The sequence below is a fragment of the Papio anubis genome, chromosome 2, assembly GCF_008728515.1.
Source record: "Papio anubis isolate 15944 chromosome 2, Panubis1.0, whole genome shotgun sequence".
Classification (NCBI taxonomy): domain Eukaryota; kingdom Metazoa; phylum Chordata; class Mammalia; order Primates; family Cercopithecidae; genus Papio; species Papio anubis.
Genome location: NC_044977.1, coordinates 57,257,792 through 57,279,270, shown reverse-complemented (window position 1 = coordinate 57,279,270; position 21,479 = coordinate 57,257,792). Strand labels below are relative to the sequence as shown.

Here is a 21,479-nt window from a genome sequence, read left to right as displayed (position 1 = left end):
TATTTCCAGAATAGTTTTGAATAGTTGTCACAACTGAGAAAGCACCTCCTAAGGAAACAATCTGTAAATATTAAATAAAGACGTATGGTAAGGTGCATTTAACAAGAGTGGAGCAATCTGTATTTCCCATTTCTGATACATAGATGGGTTTGTTTTCTGATAGGCTTTGTCCGGTCTTGTTGGACAGAATATACTCTTCAATGAGGCTAGAGAAGAAATGAGAGAAGTGGAGACTCTGCCACTTCTAATTGTTCACTTGTGCCAGTAGTAATATTTTCTTATTTCCAAGGTTCCATTGTGGCTATCTTCTAAAAATTCATTCCTTCATACTGTGGGGATTAATTTATACTGGATAATATCAATACTGTGAGTAGAATATGTGTCAATACCCATAAAGTGTGAGAGTATGTTTCTTCCAATGCTCAGAGCTGTAAGAACCATGGAGTAGAAATTACATCACTTCAAATCCCTGACTATAAAGATAATCAAAGAAAGGGAGGCTAGATAGGGGATATGGCTTGGTACATCCTCCATGCATTCCTTTATTCAGTTATGTGCCAGGCACAGTTCTTAGAACTGGAACGCAAGAGTAAATAAAACAGAAAATAAAATATGCCTGGTATTAGTATGTGTGTATAATTTCCTCATTAAATTCCTTTTCTGATTTAGCCTCTAAAATGGTGTTGAGTGCTCTTACCTGCTGGGATCCATGCCCATGTGCATTCCCTTCTTTTTGTGTGTCTGCCAAAGCTAGTGACTCATTCTTAACAAATGAAATAGACAAAGGTGGTAGGATGTTCCTTTCTGAAATTAGGTTACAAAAAGACTGTGGTGTCTGTCTTTGGTGTTTTCTCTTAAACTGTTTCTTGCTTGCTTTGAAAGAAGTTAGCTGCCAGATTGTGAATTGCCCTATGGAGAGACCCACATGGCAAGAAACTGAGGCACTTATTCCAATAGACGTGGGAAACTATATCCTGCCAACAACCACACGGTGAGCTTGCAAGTGAATTTTTCCCCATTTGTTCCATGAAATGAAACTTAGACCTCACTGACACCTTGACTATAGCTGTAAAAGGGACTCTGAACCAGAGAACCCAACTAAGATGTGTCCAGATTTTTAATCTACAGAAAATGAGAGAAGATAAGTGCTTGTTGGTTTGAGTCACTAAGTTGTTGGGGTAATTTGTTACACAGCAGCCAATAACTAATATGCCTTCATTTAAGTTAACTGTCTTTAATTCATATACTCTCAGGAGAATTGGACCTTATCAGTGAAATGTTCCTTAAGGAGTTTCTTGACTCATGTACTGAAAATACCTGGCCATATGTAACAGAGTCATCAAGTTGGAGAAGTATGCAGTGTAAATAGGTTAAGGGACCTCATCAGTTCTAATACCACAAGTCCCTGAGTTTCTCGGAGATAGATCTGTTTATAATAGCTTTACTCTGTCATTCATGTTATACATACCTTTTCCCTTTCAAATAAATTGGAAAAAATAATTTCAAGAAATTTAAACACAGAAGATTTAAATTCAAGCTCAAAGGCAAGATAAACATCAGATCCTCCCAAAATGTCAGAAGGTACTTAAGGAAGTTCAGGAATTTCTGATTCTTCCAATAGATATGGCAGTAGCCCTTGTTTTCTCAGAGGGCCTTTCTGCTGTCTTAATTTTTGCTTTTACAGAGACCATAGAAAACATTTATATTGCTTGTCTTTTGGAGCAAACCAAGAGAATCACTGATGCCACTGCATGGCAGTTAATGGCACGGATTATTAACTCATGTTCACAAACTCTGTTCACATGTAAGAGTTAAGCTGAAAAGTTGAAGCACTTAAATACTGAATTTTTCCCCAGCAATTAAAAAATAGCTGACAGAAGCTATAACTTAAGGTGCCTTTAACATATTAAGACATAAATGAATGTGTAAGGGCACATATATAAACAAATATGGTAAATGTGATAAAATCCTCCAGAAATAGGCACCACATCTTATAGTAGTTGAGATAAACTTTAAAGTTCTGCAAAGAGTCAAAGGATGAGATAAAATATGGATTTTAAATACTGCTTCTTGAACTGACTCTGATCTTAGAATATATTTCATTTTGCTCTAAAAATAGAAAAGAACAAGTAAAATATCATGAGTTTTCATACTTTTTTGGTTCCTTCTATTTGCCCTTGTTTTATTTGTATTTAAGTGTCTATGCTTCCCAAGAAATGATGGTAATAATAATGGTGATGATAGTGATAAAGGGTAGGAAGACTTTTTTTTATTTGTTTCTATCTCTGCTATGATTTGAATATGACTTGTCCTCAGCAAAACTTGTGTTGAGGCTTGGTCCCCAATGTGGCAGTGTTGGGAGATGATACCATTGAAAGGCAATTGGGTTATAAAGGGTCCTCCTTTATGAAGGGATTAATGCAGTCACTGGGAGAGTGAATGAGTTTTTTCTTTGCTGGACTGGATGATTTGCCAGAAAAGTGGGGTGCTATACAGCAAGGCTGCCTCACAACTTTGGTCTCTTTGCACACGCCTGCTTCTTTCACTTCTTTGCCATGTTGACACAGCACAAGACCCTCCCCAGAAGCAGAGCAGATGTTGGCATCATGCTTCTTGGACTTCCCAGCCACCAGGATCATGAGACAAATAAGGCTGTTTTTAAAAATAACTTACACAGCCCCGGGTATTCTACTACAGCAACACCAAACACACTAAGATGGAAAATGGATGCTGGGAAGTGGAGTTGTTGCTATACCTGAAAATGTAGAAGTAGCTCTGGAACTGGGTAACTGGCAGACATTTAAAGAGTTTGAAGGAGCAGACTAGAAAAAGCCTGGATTCTTGTGAGGACATAGAAGATGAGAATACTAGGGAAAGTTTGGAATTTCTTAGAGATTAGTTAAGTTGTGGTGACTGAAATGTAGATAGAAATATAGACAGAGAAGGCCATTCTGATGAAGTCTCAGATAAAAATAAGGAGTATGTTATTGGGATTTGAAGTAAAATACACTTGTAAGTAACTTGACACCATTGTCTCCCTGTCCTAGGGCTTTACGGGAGGCAGAATGTAAGAGTGATGAATTAGGATTTCTGGAAGAGATTTCTAAGCAAAATATAGAAGGAACTGTGTGGTTACTTTTGGCTGCTTAAACTGAGATTCAGGAGCAAAAGAGTAATTTAAAGACAAAGTTTATGATTAAAAGGAAAGCAGAATGTGCAAATTTGGAAAATTTGCAGTTACCATGTAAATAGTAAAAAGGCTTGTTCTGAAGAGAATGCTGAGGGTGGGTGTGGCCCACCAACAAGTTGCTAGATATTAACATGGATAAAAGGGATTCAAGTGTTGTGCATCAGTACAATGGGGAAAAGCCCCAGAGACCTAGGAGAACAAAATGGTTTCAGAGGACAGGTTTGGAATATTCTCCATGAATTTGTTACCCAGGGCTACCTCTAGTTGCTGCTCCTCATATCCAACTCACATCCAAGACACTTCAGTCTTGGCTCAAGTGGTCACAGGTGTGACTCAGGCCACTGCTCCAGAGGGCACAAGTGTAGGCCTTGTTGCCATTAGCTACCAACTGGTGCTAACTCTGCACATGTGCAGAATGCAAGAGAAGTAGAGGCATAGCACTTCCATCCAAATTTCAAAGGATGTATCCAGAAGACTGGGGGCCCAGGCAGAGACTTGTGGCTGGGGCAGAGCCACCCCAGAGAGCCTTCACTAAAGCAATACTGAGTGGATATGTGAGGCTGGAGCCAGAGGCACCCTCACTACCCCAGAGTTGTAGAGCTCTTAACAGCCTGTAATACTAGTCTGAGAAAAACTACAGGCTCCAGTGTACAATCCTAACCTTTGAGAGCAGCCATGTGGGCTGCACCCAGCAAAGCCACAGGGGAGGAACTGTCTGATTCCTAGGGGGTCCACACTTGTAGCAATGTGTCCAGAAGGTGGCACATAGAGTGAAAGATTATTCTGGAGCTTTAAGAGCTAATGTTTGCCCTGCTGGGTTTCGGACTTACTTTGTTCTAGTTGCTCCTTTCTTTATTCCTATCTTTCCCTTTTGAAATGGGAATATTTACCCTATGCCTGTCTCATTATCATATTTTGGAATTAGATACTTTATTTTTTATTTCACAGGCCCACACCTGGACTTTGGACACTTTGGGTTGATGCTAGACCATGTTAAGACTTTGGGGACTATTAAGATGGAATAACTGTATTTTGCACTATGAGAAGAATGAATTTCCTCACAGTGGAGGGCAAGGGGCAGAATGCAGTGGTTTGGATATGGTTTGTCTTCATCAAAACTCATGCTAAAGTTTGCTCCCCAATGTGACAGTGTTGAGAGGTGGTACCTTTAAAAGATGTTTGAGTCATGAGGGATCTACTCTCATGAAGGGATTAACAGTCTCACAGGAGTGAGCGAGTCCTCACTTTTATAGGACTGAATTCATTTCTGCAGAGAAAATTGAGGCTGGCCCTCATACTTGCTCTCTTTACACATTCCTGCTTCACCTTCCGCTTCTCCATGATATTGTAACGCAGCATGAGGCCCCCGCCAACAGGCAATCTGGTGCTGGTGTGTTACTTCCAGAATCATGACAGAAATTATCTCTTTTCTTTATGAATTACCCAGCCTCAGATATTCTGTTATTACAACATTAAGCAGACTAAAACAGTGTTCTTGGCCAGATAAAAAGTTGGTTGTCTTATTTCAGATGCTCTTCCTCACTTTTTCCACATGCTCTTGTTCCACATTCTGGAAACCTCTGATCTAGAAAGGTATTTATTTATTTATTTATTTTTGGAAGAAGGCATCTACTACATAGAGTGTGTATCAAATGACACTTTTTACATAGATGGTGACAGGGTGATAGATGTCATTAATACCAACAGTGTCCACAACAAGTAGTAATACTTACTTCACTCTTTTTGGTTGTCTGCCCTGTGCAGGTGTTGCTTTGAATACTTTAACTGGTTAAATTCGTTTACTAACCACTCTGTGACGGAGATACATCTACCATCCTCAGAGTATTAAAGTGCCTCCATGGATATATATTTTTAAAAAGGTATCTGACTGTGGTTCACCATAAGAAATATATTTTACAACACGACCCTAATACACACATCAGAAGAAAAGTATTTTCTGTTCTTTTTCATTTAAAAAAAATTGGTTATGAACTAGAAAATGTTATCCCTATCTTCTCCTTCCGTTTCCTCCCCCTCCACAGATACCACCATATGTTGAAACCACTTTACATCATCTAATTTAGTATCCACAGTATCCTTGGGATACACATGTTGTTATTCCCATTTTACAAGTGTAGCTATGAAAACTAATTTAAATCACACTCAAGTGCTGACCAGCTAATAGGAGACAGTGTTAGGATTTGGACCCAGTTTCAAAACTGTCAATTTCAAAACACTGGTTCTTTCACCCTGCATTTTAAAGCCATGATGGACATGACATCTATCTGTAAGGCTGGTGCTTCAGGTGACTATGTAGCTTGCTGTGTAATGTTCCTGTGATTTAGTCAGATTGTTTAAGTAGAAGATATGGATGCACAGTAGCATGAATCATAATTTCATGTGTATGCATAATACTGCCTACAATGCAATATTATAAGTGGATTAATTTATTAGATATTATAATATATAGTATGAATATATTTAGGTCATAGCTTTCTTAAATTTAAGCTTTACTTAAAGTTATAGCAAAGAATATACAACCTTCAGGACAAAACACAGGCAGCACAAAATAGCATATTATAAATAATAAATATATGACATATAACTGATTCATTAATTTATTATATATACCATATAATAGTAAATGGAGCATAACACTCAATACTGTATATTATTAATTAAAATATGTATATACCCTATAATATTAACAGATGAAAGTCTGACAAAAATTGCTGAAATCCATCCTAACTAAAAATTCTCAAACACTTATACAATTATAACAGAAAATGATATCAACTGAATTTTAAAAACCAAGTTTATATAACTGATAAACTGCCAATTGGAATTTAGTTTACAAAAGTTATACATAAAATATAATATAATACAAATTGATTCTGTTTCTTTTTTCTGAACCATTTTATTTTCCAGTGTTTTTTTACCTTTGGGGTAACATAGCCATCTTGCACTTAAACTTCATTTAAAAATAAAGTTATAGCACAAAATGTATAGGCTTTAGGGCAAAATACAAGCTACACACAAGAACAGTCTGAAATATATGAACTGAAGAGGCACACGTTATTCTCCTTTAAACCTCCCCCGGGGCATACATAAGCAAAGCACCATTTCAGATTCATCCAGAACGGGATGCAATTCAAATGTTCTCCATGTGATATTCTGTAACTGGAAACTGACTTTTTGAGTAAATGATTGCACTTGTGTTAGCCTGAAACTATAATGTTGAAATATCACTTGTGGTAGCATATTTATTGTGATTCAAGTGGGGAAAATGGTATCCCCCTAGTGCCCCTCAATATAAAAGAAATCGTTCAAAAAGTGCTATTAATCATATAAGGAGTAAGGAAAGGACCCAGTTTCAGCTTTCTGCTCATGGCTAGCCAATTTTCCCAGCACCGTTTATTAAATAGGGAATGCTTTCCCTATTTCTTGTTTTTCTCAGGTTTGTCAAAGATCAGATGGCTGTAGATGTGTGGTATTATTTCTGAGGGCTCTGTTCTGTTCCATTGGTCTATATCTCTGTTTTGGTACCAGTACCATGCTGTTTTGGTTACTGTAGCCTTGTAGTATAGTTTGAAGTCAGGTAGTGTGATGCCTCCAGCTTTGTTCTTTTGACTTATGATTGTCTTGGCAATGTGGACTCTAGAGACTTAAATGTTAGACCTAATACCATAAAAACCCTAGAAGAAAACCTAGGTAGTACCATTCAGGACAAAGGCATGGGTAAGGACTTCATGTCTAAAACACCAAAAGCAACGGCAACAAAAGCCAAAATCGACAAATGGGATCTAATTAAACTAAAGAGCTTCTGCACAGCAAAAGAAACTACCATCAGAGTGAACAGGCAACCTACAGAATGGGAGAAAATTTTTGCAATCTACTCATCTGACAAAGGTCTAATATCCAGAACCTGCAAAGAACTCAAACAAATTTACGAGAAAAAACAACCCCATCAAAAAGTCGGCAAAGGATATGAGGAGACATTTCTCAAAAGAAGACATTCATACAGCCAACAGACACATGAAAAAATGCTCATCATCACTGGCCATCAGAGAAATGCAAATCAAAACCACAATGAGATACCATCTCACACCAGTTAGAATGGCAGTCATTAAAAAGTCAGGAAGCAACAGGTGCTGGAGAGGATGTGGAGAAACAGGAACACTTTTACACTGTTGGTGGGATTGTAAAGTAGTTCAACCATTGTGGAAAACAGTATGGTGATTCCTCAAGGAACTAGAACTAGAAATACCATATGACCCAGTCATCGCATTACTGGGTATATACCCAAAGGATTATAAATCATGCTGCTATAAAGACACATGCACAAGTATGTTTATTGCAGCACTATTCACAATAGCAAAGACTTGGAATCAACCCAAATGTCCATCAGTGACAGACTGGATTAAGAAAATGTGGCACATATATACCATGGAATACTATGCAGCCATAAAAAAGGATGAGTTTGTGTCCTTTGTAGGGACATGGGTGCAGCTGGAAACCATCATTCTCAGCAAACTATCGCAAGAACAGAAAGCCAAACACTGCATGTTCTCACTCATAGGTGGGAATTGAACAATGAGATCACTTGGACATGGGAAGGGGAACATCACACACTGGGGCCTATTGTAGGGAGGGGGGAGGGAGTTATAACTGATGTAAATGATGGCATTGGGAGTTATAACTGATGTAAATGATGAGTTGATGGGTGCAGCACACCAACATGGCACATGTATACATATGTAACAAACCTGCACGTTGTGCACATGTACCCTAGAACTTAAAGTATAATAAAAATATGTATATATATAAATTTTTTAAAAAGTACTGTTATTCATTGTGGAAGTTGAATGTCTTATACACGAGGATCTATTAGATGATCTATTTTTGTTTATGTTTTAAAAAGTACTGTTAAAAAAGTTTTGAAAAATTTCAAAACTACCAAAAGTTGCTACAGATATTATAAGACTCGATGTATCTTCCTGGTAGCTGTGTGAAGTATGAACAAGTATTGCAGAAATAAACTTGGCAATATATGTAAATGCCATAAAGATACTGCTAGTCTTGAAATTCCACAGCCTTACTCCTTGGAGTCTAAGGTAAATAAATAATCTAAAACAAAAGAAAAACAAGCAAAAACTTGCATGATCTAAAGTAGAAAATATCTGAAAATAATTAAAATATTTTACGTTACAAATAAGTAAGAAAATTGTTTTACCTGAATGGAATATGTTTTGATGCTTCAAAATTAATCATGTATACAAATAAAAACATTTCTATAATATAATAGTAAAAATCTACTTATCATTAAGCTTCATGAGGGTAGAGGTTATCTAGTTTTGCTTTTTATTATATTCCCAAAGTCCAGCAAATTATTTGCTTATAATAGGTATTCAATTAAAATGTATCAAATGAGCAAAAATTTTTATAAAAATGATACAGTTAGGTAAATCATGAGTGGAAATAAACATAAAAAAGAGAGATGATTTGTTAGCTGTTTGTTGGAGCTCTCAACAGATGGATTATTTTATATTTTTCAATTTATCTAGTTCTTATGGTTCTATTTGCATAATAAAATATTAAAATGATTTAGATGGGAAATATATAGTGAGATTATTAGGACATTGGCCTTTAAAAGTAAGTCCCTCTGGTTTGTAATTTGCATAAAATGTTTGTTCATTCTGTGTGTATGGCATTGCTCTGGGCTCCCAGGAAGGAAGCCATGGGACTTTGCTTCCGCCTCTCATAGACAAGGTGAGGGAGGTGGGCTTCTTAAACTCTACATGTCCTTTCAGCTTTTAAACTTACCAGATGATGTGTTAGCTTGTGATTCGTGTGGCAGTTGGAGTTGGATGCCAGCTCCTCTACACAACAGCTGTATGTCCTTAGGCAAATCATTTTCTCCTCTTTGAATTGTTTTCTTCATTTGAAAAGACAGTAGGAAGGATTAATTAAGATGAAGCATGGAAACACTGGATATGGTGCTTAGTACATGGTAAGTATATAATAAATGCCTGAAGGAGAAGCAGAATTTCACAGATTCTGGTACATATATAAGAGAACATGCCCTTTTCCAGCAAGTCTCTTGAGTTGCCCTGTTTTACCTGGCAAGGACCCAGGCACCAAGGAGTGACAATGAAATCATATGGTTTTTCTTCTGTGGATTATTGATATGGTAGATTGCATTGATTGATTTTTTAAAGCTGAACCAGCCTTGCATACCTAGCAGGAATCCCACATAGTCATGGTGTAGAATTCTTTTTGTATATTGTTAGATTTCATTTACAAATATGTACTGAGGATTTTTTATGTAAACTAATAAGAGATATTGGTCTGTGGTTATTGTTTTGTGTACTCTCTTTGCTGGGTTTTAGTATCAGAGTAAAACTAGCTTTCATAAAATGAGGTAGGGAGTGCTTCCCTGTCTTCCACTTTCTAAAACAGACAAAATTGGTATTAATTCTTATTTATATCTTTGGTAGAATTTCCCCATGAAGCCATCTGTGCCTAAAAGTTTACTTTTTGTGTGGTTTTTAATTGCATATTTAATTTATTTGATAGTTATAGAACTGTTCAGTTTGTCTACTTAATCTTGATTGAGTTTACACTGTCTATGACTTTCAGGGAATTGGTGTGTTTCTTTTCAGTTGCTGTATTTATGAGTATAAAGTTGTTGGTTGGTTCCATTCACCTATCTTTTAATGACTGCAGAGTCTATAGCAATATATTACATTATTGATGTTGGTGATTTGGTGTGTCTTTTCTATATGAGTTTTGTGATAATTTTATCTATTTTTTTTTAAGAGTCAACTTTTTATTTCATTGATTTTTTTCCTATAGATCTTTATTTTCAGCTTATTTGATTTTTGCTCTTAATATTTCTTATGTTTGCTTTAGGTTTATTCTCTTCTTCCTTTTCCCATTTCTTGAGGTAGCAACTCAGAGTGTTATTTTGACAACTTTCCTCATTTTAATGTAGTCATTTAATCATGTAAATATCCCTCTCAGCTGGGCTTTAGCTGCATCCCACAAATTTTGATATGCCATTTGTTTTCAGTCACTTCCATGATATTTTATTTTTTTCTTTAAGAATCTTCTTTAATTCATTATTGATAAGTGTATTTTTTAATTTCTACACATTGATTTTCCTGTTTCCTTTTTGTTATCGATTTTTCTGTTTGATTTTGTTGCTATTCTAGAGCACTCTGCATGATGTTATTTCTTTTAAATTTGATGAAGTATGTTTATGACAAACATATTCTGTCATGGTGAATGTTCTATGAGCACTTGGGTAAAAATGTGTATGTTTCTCTTATTGGGTGAAGTGTCAATTAGATGTCAATTAGATCTTTTTGGTTGACTATATTGTTCATATTGTTTATATTCTTGCTGAATTCTGTCTAGTTGTTTAATACTGATCAGGGAATGTTGAACTCTTCAGCTGTAATCGTGGATTTGTCTATTATTCTTTTCAGCTCCATTGCTGTTTGTTTCATGTATTCTGAGGTTCTGTGTTTTAGTGCATACACATTTAAGATCATAATGTTTCCTGGTTGATTGATTCTTTTTTTCCCTCATTATTGTAACATTTTTCTGTGTCTCTAGTAATTGTCTTTGCTCTGAAGTCTATTTTATCAAATATTAACATAGCCACTCTTGCTGTTTTTAAAAAATAATATTTACATGGTATATCTTTTTGCATCTTGTTTACTTTCAACCTAACTAGTAAGTTGAATTTGAAGTGAGTTTCCATTTTTTTAAGAAGCATGTAAGTGGGTCATATTTTTTATCCACTTTACTAAGCTCTGTCTTTTGATTGGCATATTTAGACCATTTAAATTTCAGGTAATTAATATATTAGTGCTTTATTCTGCACTAATTTTATTTTATTCATAATAAAATTCATTTTATTATGAATGTATATTGTTTTGTCTGGTACTTGCTCTTTTGTTTCTTTTATGTGATCCTTTGTGTTACTTGAACATTTTTTAGGATTCCTTCTTGATTTATTTATAGTGTTTTTGAGTGTATCTATGTTTTTCATAATAGTTGTTCTGGGTATTAAAATGTATGTACATGACCTATAATAGTCCACTAAAGTCTACATTTTATTATTTTTGCGAAACTTGGAAACCTTCCATTTAGATCCCTTTCTTTTCTCCACTTTAAGTATCATTATCTTGGGTGTCAGATGGTGTTATAATTTTGTCTCAGTCATCAAATGTGATTTAGAAACTTATGAGAAAAACGATAGACTATTTTATGTGCCCATATTTCTACTTTGTTGTTACTTATTTCCTGATGCTCCAAGATTCCTTCTTTTGTCATTTCCTTTCTGTTTAAAGAGGTCTCTTTCAGAGATATACCAGCAGTACGTTATTATTATTATTTATCTTAAAAGGTTTCCATGTCTCCTTTATCCTTGGAGGGTAGTTGCACTGGATATAGAATTTACAGTGAGCAGTTATCTTCTTTCAGAATTTGAAAAGTGTTGTCCTTCTAGCCTGTGTGTTTTCAATGAGAAATATACTGTCAAGAAAATAGATATTCCCTACAGGTTGCATCATTTCTCTTTGCTTTCAAGATACTTCCTTTATTAGTTTTCTGAAGTTTAATTGTGATATGTCTTGACATGTTTCTTTAGATTTATCCTTCTGGAGATTGGTTCAGCTTCTTAGTCTATAGGTTTGTGTCGGTCAAATTTGGAAAGTGTCCAGCCATTATTTCTTCCAATACCCTTTAGCTTCACTCCCTTTCTCTTCTCCTTCTGGGATTCCGATAATACAAATATTGAATCTTTTGTTATTACACAGGTGACTGAAGCTGTGTTCATTTTTTTCAGTCTTTTGTCTGTTTTTACATTGGGTAAGTTCTACTGATGTGTCTTCTAGTTTACAGATTCTAATCTCTGTCATCTCTACTCTTGAGCCCATCCAGTCAGTATTTTTATTGTTATCATTGTAATTTTAAGCAATATTGTTTTCATTAAGTTCTTTTTTATAACATTATCTCCCTTGATGAAAGTTTGCAATTTGTTCATTTGTACAAGAGAACTCATAATTGTTGAATCATTTTTATGATGGCTGTTTTAAAACCTTGGTCAAATAATTCCAACATCTGATTTGTTTTGTATTGGCATCAGTTGGTTATCTTTTCTCAATCAAGTTGTGATTTTCTTGGTTATTAGTATGACAGGTGATTTTCACTCGTATTCTTGAAATTTTATTTATTGTGTTGGAAGGCACTGTGTCTTATATGTATGTTTTATTTTAGCAGCAGGTAGCCACTGTTAAAATTTGTCACGTGGGTGTTGGCTTGCTTCTGTGGACTGCCATTGCAATGGCAGTTTAATTTCTGGAGTCTTTGCAGAGCTATTTTTGCTGGCTTTGTTTATAAGTTGCTGCTCAGGCTCCCATGGGTTCCTGATGGTGCTACCCAAGAGAAAAGAAGAGCAGTTTCCCAGGTCAGCCTGCTTGGTGGAAGAGCACTGTTATGATATCTTCCTATTTCTTCTCAAACCCTGGTTTCTGTAGGTAATGGAGCAAAGAAATAGAAGAGTCATGGGCCTGCAGGGGCAAAGAAGCTAAAAGAGGCTCAGGGACAAAGGGGCCAGGCTCCTTGCTATTGTTGGGCCCCTCACTCACCCTTCTCAGTGTCCCTGGTTTGGGGAGAAAAGGCTCAGACCCGTGGTGACAAAGAGGCTTCCTGGATCAAACTCTTGTACATCTGGATCTCTGTTACTGGTTTGGCCTTCCCTGCCCATCTCAGAATCTCTCAAGAGAAAAAGAGAATCTCAGGGCCAGCAGGGGAAGAAAAGTCCCTCTCCTGATTGCTTACTTCTGATGTAAAACCCGGTAGGTCTTCCTTGACAGATGTTAGTCTCACTTGATGTTATCAGAGGGATTCCTGCATGAGGAAAGAATAAACCTACCTTGAATGTCTTCTGTTGCTAGGTTGTGAGTCTAGAAATACTGAGCCTGGGTCACCTTCTGGTGGATAGGGGGACACAAGTAGCCTGCCCTTTGGCTGTTCCTCTAGTCCTTGGTTCCCACAACAGATCACCTTCTTTTACCACCCTTTAAAGTTATTTAATTGCACCTCTCGCAGGGTTTATAGCTGTGCTTAATGAGGAAGAGCTGAGAAAAATGGGTTTATGTCTGCTTGTCCAGAGAGAAAGTATAAAACATACTTTTATGGCCACCTTTTTCCTCTATCAAGTGATGCCCAATATTTTATCCATGAAACTCATCTTGCGTCCCTCTTATCAGTAGTAGAATGTTGAAACTTCTGGGCAGCGACCTGTAAGCAGCTGATGTGTATATTGTGGGGAGGTGGTGTGACCTTTAATCTTGTACTCAAAAGTGAGCACTACTAAAGTTATCTCTCCATAGTCCATTTATTTATTGCATGAGCAAAACATCATCTACCTAGTGAAGAAACCCAACAACATCTTGATTCAGTTATCATCATCAGTGGGGACAACTGGACACTGTGAGCCTCTCGACATGATCTGCTGAGAATACCTGCATAGTACTCTGGTCAGGAATGCTTAACTGTAATCTTATCATCAGAAAACACTAAAACAAAGTCAAAATGAGGCACAAATGATTCTTTTAGACATGAGCCTATATATATATATTTTTTTAATGACAAGCTGAGGAACTTTTCCTGAGTGAAAGAGACTGAAGAGGCATGACATCTAAAAGCTAAACATAGTCCTGAATTAGATCTTATAATGAAAAAAAAATGCTAAGAAGTACATCATTGCATTATTGGGACAAATAAAATATTTGTAACATGGACGTAGATTAACATGGAGTGTCACTGTTGAAGTTTCTGATTTAGTAATTTTACTGCAGTTATGTAATAGAATGCCCTTGTTTCCAAGAAAAATACACTGAAATATAAAGGGATAAAGAGAAGCAACTGCATTGAATTAAGAAAAATATAATTATAGATATAAAAATATATAGATATAGATGTATGTGTGTGTGATTATACCCACACACACTCGGAAAGAGACAGAGAGAGAAGGAGAATGTGTTAAAAAATGTGACAGAATGTTAATTGGTGAAAGGATATATGAAGTTTTCTGTATTTTTGCAACTTTTATGTAAGTTTTAAAATATTGAAAAATAAAAATTAAAGATTAAAAATATGGTCAATACTAATACATCTATTCTCATAGATACTATAGAAAAATCTAGGAATAGAAATTCTGGCCCTTGCTTTGTCCATTTAAGATTTACCAGTCACTAGAGAGGGCCATGAGGTTCTTTAGAACTTGTAGCCATGTCTAGCATGGTCATGAAGTGGCTCTCTTGGTCATGAAGTGGTCATCACGATTAGGGCCAGGCTTTGAAAGTCTGAGAGCCCTGGATAGGGATGTGAGCTACTTTCAGTCATGTGTAAACGTACAATTTATGTCACCTCAATACATAAGCAGTGAGATGCTTTAGAGGTGACGAAATCATAGCCAAGCTGTCACATGAGGCCATAACTAAAAGTGGCAACATTTCCCATGGGGTTTGGAAACCACATACAGTTCTCTCATGGAGTATAAGCCCACCCATTATGTTCCATGAATCCCTCCTTCCATGATCAAAACCAACTGGTTTTGATCCTAGAATTCTCTAGATGTACTACGGTCTCTACCAACATGGGAGGTTTCAGTGCTTGGCTCGATTTATTTTTCTTTCTCTCAGATTTATGTTTTCTTACAGATTACATGTTAGCAGTTCCACTTTGCAAAGAATGACTGCATGTTCTTTTTCATGTAATGCGTTTGTTCCCTTTAGTAAGAGGAGATAGGAGAGTTGGGTGTTTTTGGCATATACATGAGCCTCATTTGTATAATTAAATAGAGATAATCTCACTCTTGGTGTCTAAGGAAAAAGCATAAATTTGAAATCAGTTATTGAATCTTGAATTTAAGTCCTGGCTTCACCATTTATTAGCTCTGTAGCCTGGGCAAAGGTTTAACTTTTCTGAGCCTCAGTTTCCTCTTGTACATAATGCAAATACTAATGCCCATATCATAGGGTGACTGTAAAGATTCAAGATCATATATTTAAAATTGTAAGACATGATGGGAACTCAACAGATATTACTAACAATCAATAATAATTGTATTATTGATTCTTCTTCCAGGAAGTCCAATCTTTTGAAAACAATAGGGAAATTTTGTTCAAAGAACTTTTCTAATTCTATTAGTCCCAGATTTCCTCGTCATCTAGTTTCTTCTACACAAAAGAAGTATCTTCTCTTCAAGTATATACAAAAATAGCCTGTTGGGGTTCTATAGCTTGCTCAGAGAAAATATTTCCCTAGCATTTCCCACAGGTAAACTTTGCCTGCCTTTTTAAACTTATTATCGAAGTCCTCACAGATAATTGTTTGTCCACTAGAGAAGTTAATATATGAAAGTGACTTAATGACCTCTCCAAGGGGCAACAGCCTGCAATGCATTTACCCTACAGGGTTTAGAGTTGGGGACAGTAATTTGTGTTGGGCAATGTTTTAAAAGCCGATTGTGCCATGTGGCTGACACTCAACTTACAAGTAGACTGGACTCTCATTCACAGCTGTCCTTGAGAAGCATGAAAATTGTTTTTTGTTAAGCAAAATAGCTTAGTTTAGCTCTTGTATTCTATTTAGGAGTGTGAGCTCTGAGGCCAGATTCCCTAGGGTTGAATCCTGACTCTGCTATTTCACATTTGATTGATATTAGGTTGATGGGACATGATGAGGATTTAAAGATTCATTGTACATAAAGCACTTGATCAGTGTGTGTGGCTAGCAGTAGATTCTCAGTGTTTTTAACATAAACTTGTTTTATGAAACTGTGGCTCTAGAAGGCATCTGAGACATCGCCTAGTTCAGTGGTTTCAAACATTTCCTTTTAGCTATAAAAATTTTGTTGCCCCGTATAAAAATGTATATAAAATTTCAATCTGTAAAAGAGAGCTGTTCTGATTAACTTAAAGTGGGTGAGGCCAGAGCCCTCCACTTTCTGTTGTCCTTGGCTCCCTCCTTCCACTGGGGTGGATGCAGAGTCACCTATGCAGAATTACTGCAATCTGGTTATTTACTGCTATATAACAAATAATGGTAACACTAAAAATTGCTGATTTTGCCCTAAATCTGGGAGTTGACTAGGCTCTGCTAGGCAGTTCTTGCTCAGATTTTGCCATCTAGTTGCAATCACTTGGTGGCTGGGACTGGAGATCTCAAAGCCTTCTTTGCTCCATGTCTGTGTCTGGATGGGAAGAACTGGGATGCCTTGGATATCTCTAACTTCCCATACATAGTCTTTCTGCATGGTGGCCTCAAAATCCCTGGGCTTCTTTTATGGCACTTGCAGGCACCCAGAAAGTGTCCCAGCAGAAACCAGCAGAAGATTCAGGCCTTTCATAACCTAGCCTTGGGAGACACATGGAGTTTCCACAGCATTCTGTTCCTCTGGGTAGTCTCAAAGGCACACCCAGTTTTAAAGGGAGATGGCACAGATACTGCTTTCTGATGGTCAATGAAGTTGCAGACCTTTACAAAACCATCAAATGCTGTAATCTAGAGATCCCTGATAGAGTAAATCAATTTATAATCCTTAATGATGATAATGCTGCCAACATCAATAAAAGCTAATGTTTACTTGGAGATTACTTTCTGGTAGGCTCTATTTTAAATGCTTTACATGTTTATTCTCACAAAATTCTCTGAGTAGGTACTTATTTTCAGATGAGGAAACTGGGTCACAGAAGATGAAAATGCTTCCAGATTACACAGAGTATAAAGGCAGAGTTGGCAATTAAAGTTCAACTCTTGAACACTCCCAAGATAAAACTGTTGAAGTGGAAAAAGCAGTGATCCAGCAAAAACCTCACAGTTTAATTGTAGAGCTGGCCTAGACACCATTCTTTCTTTCTTTCTTTCTTTTTTTTTTTTTTTGAGATGGAGTCTCGCTCTCTCACCCAGGCTGGAGTGTAGTGGCGTAATCTCGGCTCACTGCAAGTTCCACCTCCCGGGTTCACGCCATTCTCCTGCCTCAGCCTCCTGAGTAGCTGGGACAACAGGCGCCCGCCACCACGCCTGGCTAATTTTTTTGTATTTTTAGTAGAGACGAGGTTTCACCGTGTTAGCCAGGATGCTCTCGATCTCCTGACCTCGTGATCCGCCCACCTCGGCCTCCCAAAGTGCTGGGATTATAGGCATGGACACCATACTTTCTAATTATCCTCCACCATAGCATCCTTTTGTCTTTAACTCTACATTATTACTTAAGAGCTATTTTTACGAATTTTTTTTGACATACCAGGTTAAGGTATCTTCTTGAATTCACTATGAAGCTCATAAAAGCTCTTGTCTCTTTGGTTTTTAGCTTCCTTTTGGTTCACTGTATATAAAATAGTCTATTGCATCAAATGCATTCTATTCGTATAGAATCAACCACCATCAAATTTGGAAGAAAATTATTTTTGTTTGAGATTTATTAGAGGTGTCATCCCCTTCAATGATGATAAGAATTCAGAGTTGGTATTTGCTTCACGATGCATTGCCCTAAGCTGTAGCTTTCTTTATTTGGAATTCCAAATTCAGTTTTTCTGCCAGAGGGCCAGTTTCTTCAACTTGGTCTGCAGGGAAAGATCTTGAAGGAGAATTGAGCCTGACCTTATCCAGTCATCTCCATTCCTAATGGTTTTTTTGTCCAGAGGCCTGGAGGGAACTTCATCTGATATTGGATGATACTGATTAAATTTGTTTATCTAGCTCATGAACACTTGGAATCCAACTGTGATGGATTGGATTGTTGTTGTCAAATCTTCACTCACATCCCTCAGCGTCTTGGGCAGATGTACTTCACTTCCTGCTGACATGGGTTGAGCCTTATGACTTATTTTGGTCAATGAACCCTTATCAATCATGACTAGAGCAGAGGCATAGTTTGGCTGAAGCCTACTCTCCTGATATTCACCATGCAACAGACATGCACTGGGGATACAAGGAGGATGAGAAATACTTGGTACAGACTCAAGCCCAACCTGTAGCCTACTTCCGAATCCAGACATCCCACTTCATGAAGCAGTTGTCCCATTGAGCAACCTGCCTCAACCAAATCAGTCAAGCTGAAAATCTGTAAGGGTGAGAAGAAATGTTCATCTATGCAAGATACTGAGGATTTTAAGCCTTTGTTTCACAGTATCAATGAAGTAAAAAGATAACTAATGTAACAGCTGACCTTTATTGACTATATAGTGTTGACTTTATTATTTTTATTAAGTACCTAAAATATAATGCCAGATACTTTCTCAGCATGTTGCATGCATTACCTCTTTTGATTCTAAAGCCCATAAAGTAGATAATATCATTATCCTCATTTCAGAGGCTTAAGTTTTTGCCTTTGATGAAAATGATTCAAATAATTTATCAAAACTCACCCTTTTGAACATGGCACAAAAGTGGAATTTGGATATTCTTATTAAGATCAGCAAAGCAGATGTTTCTGAAATTCTTGAGGAACACTTACAACTTCTGCTTTTTAAGAATTTATTTTGCCAGTGTCATGTAGGCATGGCATGATTAAGGCTGCCATTTTTTGACTACTTAAGTCAGACTCTATGCTTTGATCATGTCATTTAGTGGACAATAGCCATCTGAGTTTGGCACTAGTTTTATCAGCTTATATTATAAGACAGCTGATGTTTGGAGAGGTTAAGCTATGTGTTTAAGGTCACAAAGATTGCAGCTGATTCATCTAGAATTCTAACACAGGGCTTGACTTTTTATCTATTACACTAAGCTACCTATTATGGTACTTATTTCTTTGCAGCACAATTTACCATGATTCCTATAGGTCGTTTGTAACCATTTTCTTTGTAGGAAGCATATATTTCATAGTTGAGCGATTTGAACAACTTTTGCAATTACAGATTGACAGATTGACACAAGGCACTATATTCAAGGCACTGTGCAATGCAATGGAAATAAATAATTGGAAACAGTTTAGAACTAGGTGTCAGAAAATCCAGGTTCTGCCGTCCCACGGTCATAAGAGCATAAGGGACCTCATATAAAACCTCCAGTTGAGCTTTCTATCCTATGCACTTCCTGTATCAAATGAACTTACTGCCTCATTTGATGAATAATGTAGCCTTACAAGGTGGTTCTTTTTCACTTTGTAAAAAAAGTTGGCTTTGGAGTCAATCAAAACTGTACTGAAATTCTGGCCCTGCTGCCTGCTGCATATAAATTTCACTTAGCTATGTCACTTTGCTAAGCTTCACTATCCTTATCTGTAAAATCCTAAGTGTAGAGCTAACATTGCACTCTTGCAGAGAGTAGAGAGTGAAATGTATTAAAGCTCTCATCTCAGTGACTGCCACAATAAAGTCAATAAGTCATATAACAACAACAACTCTTATAAGGAATTATGGCCAGTTCCCTCAACATTATATTCATTTGCATTTGGATATATTACTGTTTGAAAATATTACTCCTAAAAATATTACACTTAGAATTGAACACCTTCTTCTAGTTGACTTTCAATACCAGTTGAAAGTACACAAGACACAAAATAAGTCTGTTTCTCTCCTTAGGTCTCAGTGTCCTAACATTAAAATGAGACATTCGGATATCAGAAACTTTTGATTTCTTCCAAGTCTAAGAACAAAACCAGCCGGCAAAACTGGAAAAAAATAAAATAAAAGCATAATTCAAAGATGAAAAATCTGGGCAAATGTTAATTCTCATGTGTGTATGTGTGTGTGTGCATATGCACGTGCAGATGTATGATTGCCCTACTTAATAAATTCACTATTTTTTTTGTCCCACAGAATGTTCTGTGTGTTCTGTCCTGAGAAACTCAGAGAAAATGGATGATAATTTGGCAAATAACCAGCATACACTAAAAGACTTCTCTACTGGTCAATAAACAGCTACTGTTTCCTAAGTGGCTGAGGATATTAGTGGTCATAGATTGTAGTTTATGTTGTTTCTGTTGTTTGCATATTCATCAACATCATTTTAATTCTAAGGCAACCCTGAAGTGTGATAAATTCCATTTGACAGATGAAGAAACTGTGAGTCCAAGTGCCTAAATGATTTCCATTGAGTGTTAAAATGTGACTTAGGATTCTCAGTTTAAATTTCTGCCCCACTTCTTTGTGTGTATAATAGACTTAGTAATAACTTATACATGTAGTTTGCTCTATGGTATATGACTGTCCCTGTCACTATACTGTGTCTACTTACAATCACAGAGTGTCTAGAAAGCTGGGCAGAGGAAAACCATGTGGGATGATGTGATTGCTTCCCCAGAAGCAAGCAAATCCCCCATATCAGTATTTCTGGCAAAATTACGTGTTCTAAAGAATTTCAAAATTTATTGAAAATTAAAAATTCCTAATAAAAGAGAGACCAGATAATGTTTTCCTTCTTTATTTTCCTCTGTCATATCTCTCCTTTCCAGATTCTTAGTGTCGTGGGAACAAATCCAGGGAATGGCCCTTTTCTAGATGACAGTGGCCTTTCCACCAAGAGAATAAAACATGCACACACACACACACACACACACACATAATTTCTCAGGATTTGCCTGAGTCCTTCCTATGTATCGTATCAAATGCAACATATTTCAGTTCTTTTGTCTTCTAGAATTATTCCAGGCAAATTGCATACCCACTATTTGGCACTTCTCTGGTGATTATTCCTTCTTTTCAAATCGATTCTGCTGAAAACATTATCTTTTAATCATTCACTACAGAGTGGATCTCCCACTCTGTACATGCACTCTCTGTAGATGGTGCTAATGTGGTGTATTATAGATGATTACTTCTGTGTGTTAGAAGGGATTGGAAATGTTGGCATGTTTGTCATTGTTTGTTAAATCCTCTGAGGCCAATTGCTAATTATAACAGCTTGTAACTTTAGGGACTTAGCCAATGACTCCAATTGAACTGTCAGCTTTTTCAGGCCAGACGAGATATATAAAAATTCTTCATTCTAATTGCTTTAATTAATGAATGCAGAGATAAGGCAACTCATAGGGCAAAATACTGCAACATTGTTATAGCATTATTGCCTCACATGGTACCAAACTAACAAAAATCTGTTCTCCGTGGATGGACACTGGGAATATCAACGGATGCACTTTTATAGGATACCTACCCATTTACCTAATATATGAGAATATCAACAAAATATCTGACATGTTTGCAACTCTGGAAAGATTTAAAATTATCTTAGATAACAAGCCTCAAATGTATGAAAAAAAGTTGAG

At 36.7% G+C, this 21,479-nt stretch overlaps 1 protein-coding gene and 1 long non-coding RNA gene across 16 annotated transcripts in view; one reads left to right on the top strand and one right to left on the bottom strand.

The window, feature by feature from the left end:
• The window catches only part of LOC116273480, a 39,388-nt gene extending 30,305 nt beyond the window's left edge, over nt 1-9,083 (bottom strand). The window contains exon 1 of the long non-coding RNA XR_004181807.1: nt 9,014-9,083. This is a non-coding gene — a long non-coding RNA (uncharacterized LOC116273480). The remainder of the gene's footprint in view (nt 1-9,013) is intronic.
• The window catches only part of GRM7 (glutamate metabotropic receptor 7), an 888,361-nt gene that overhangs the window by 630,433 nt on the left and 236,449 nt on the right, over nt 1-21,479 (top strand). The window lies entirely within an intron of this gene.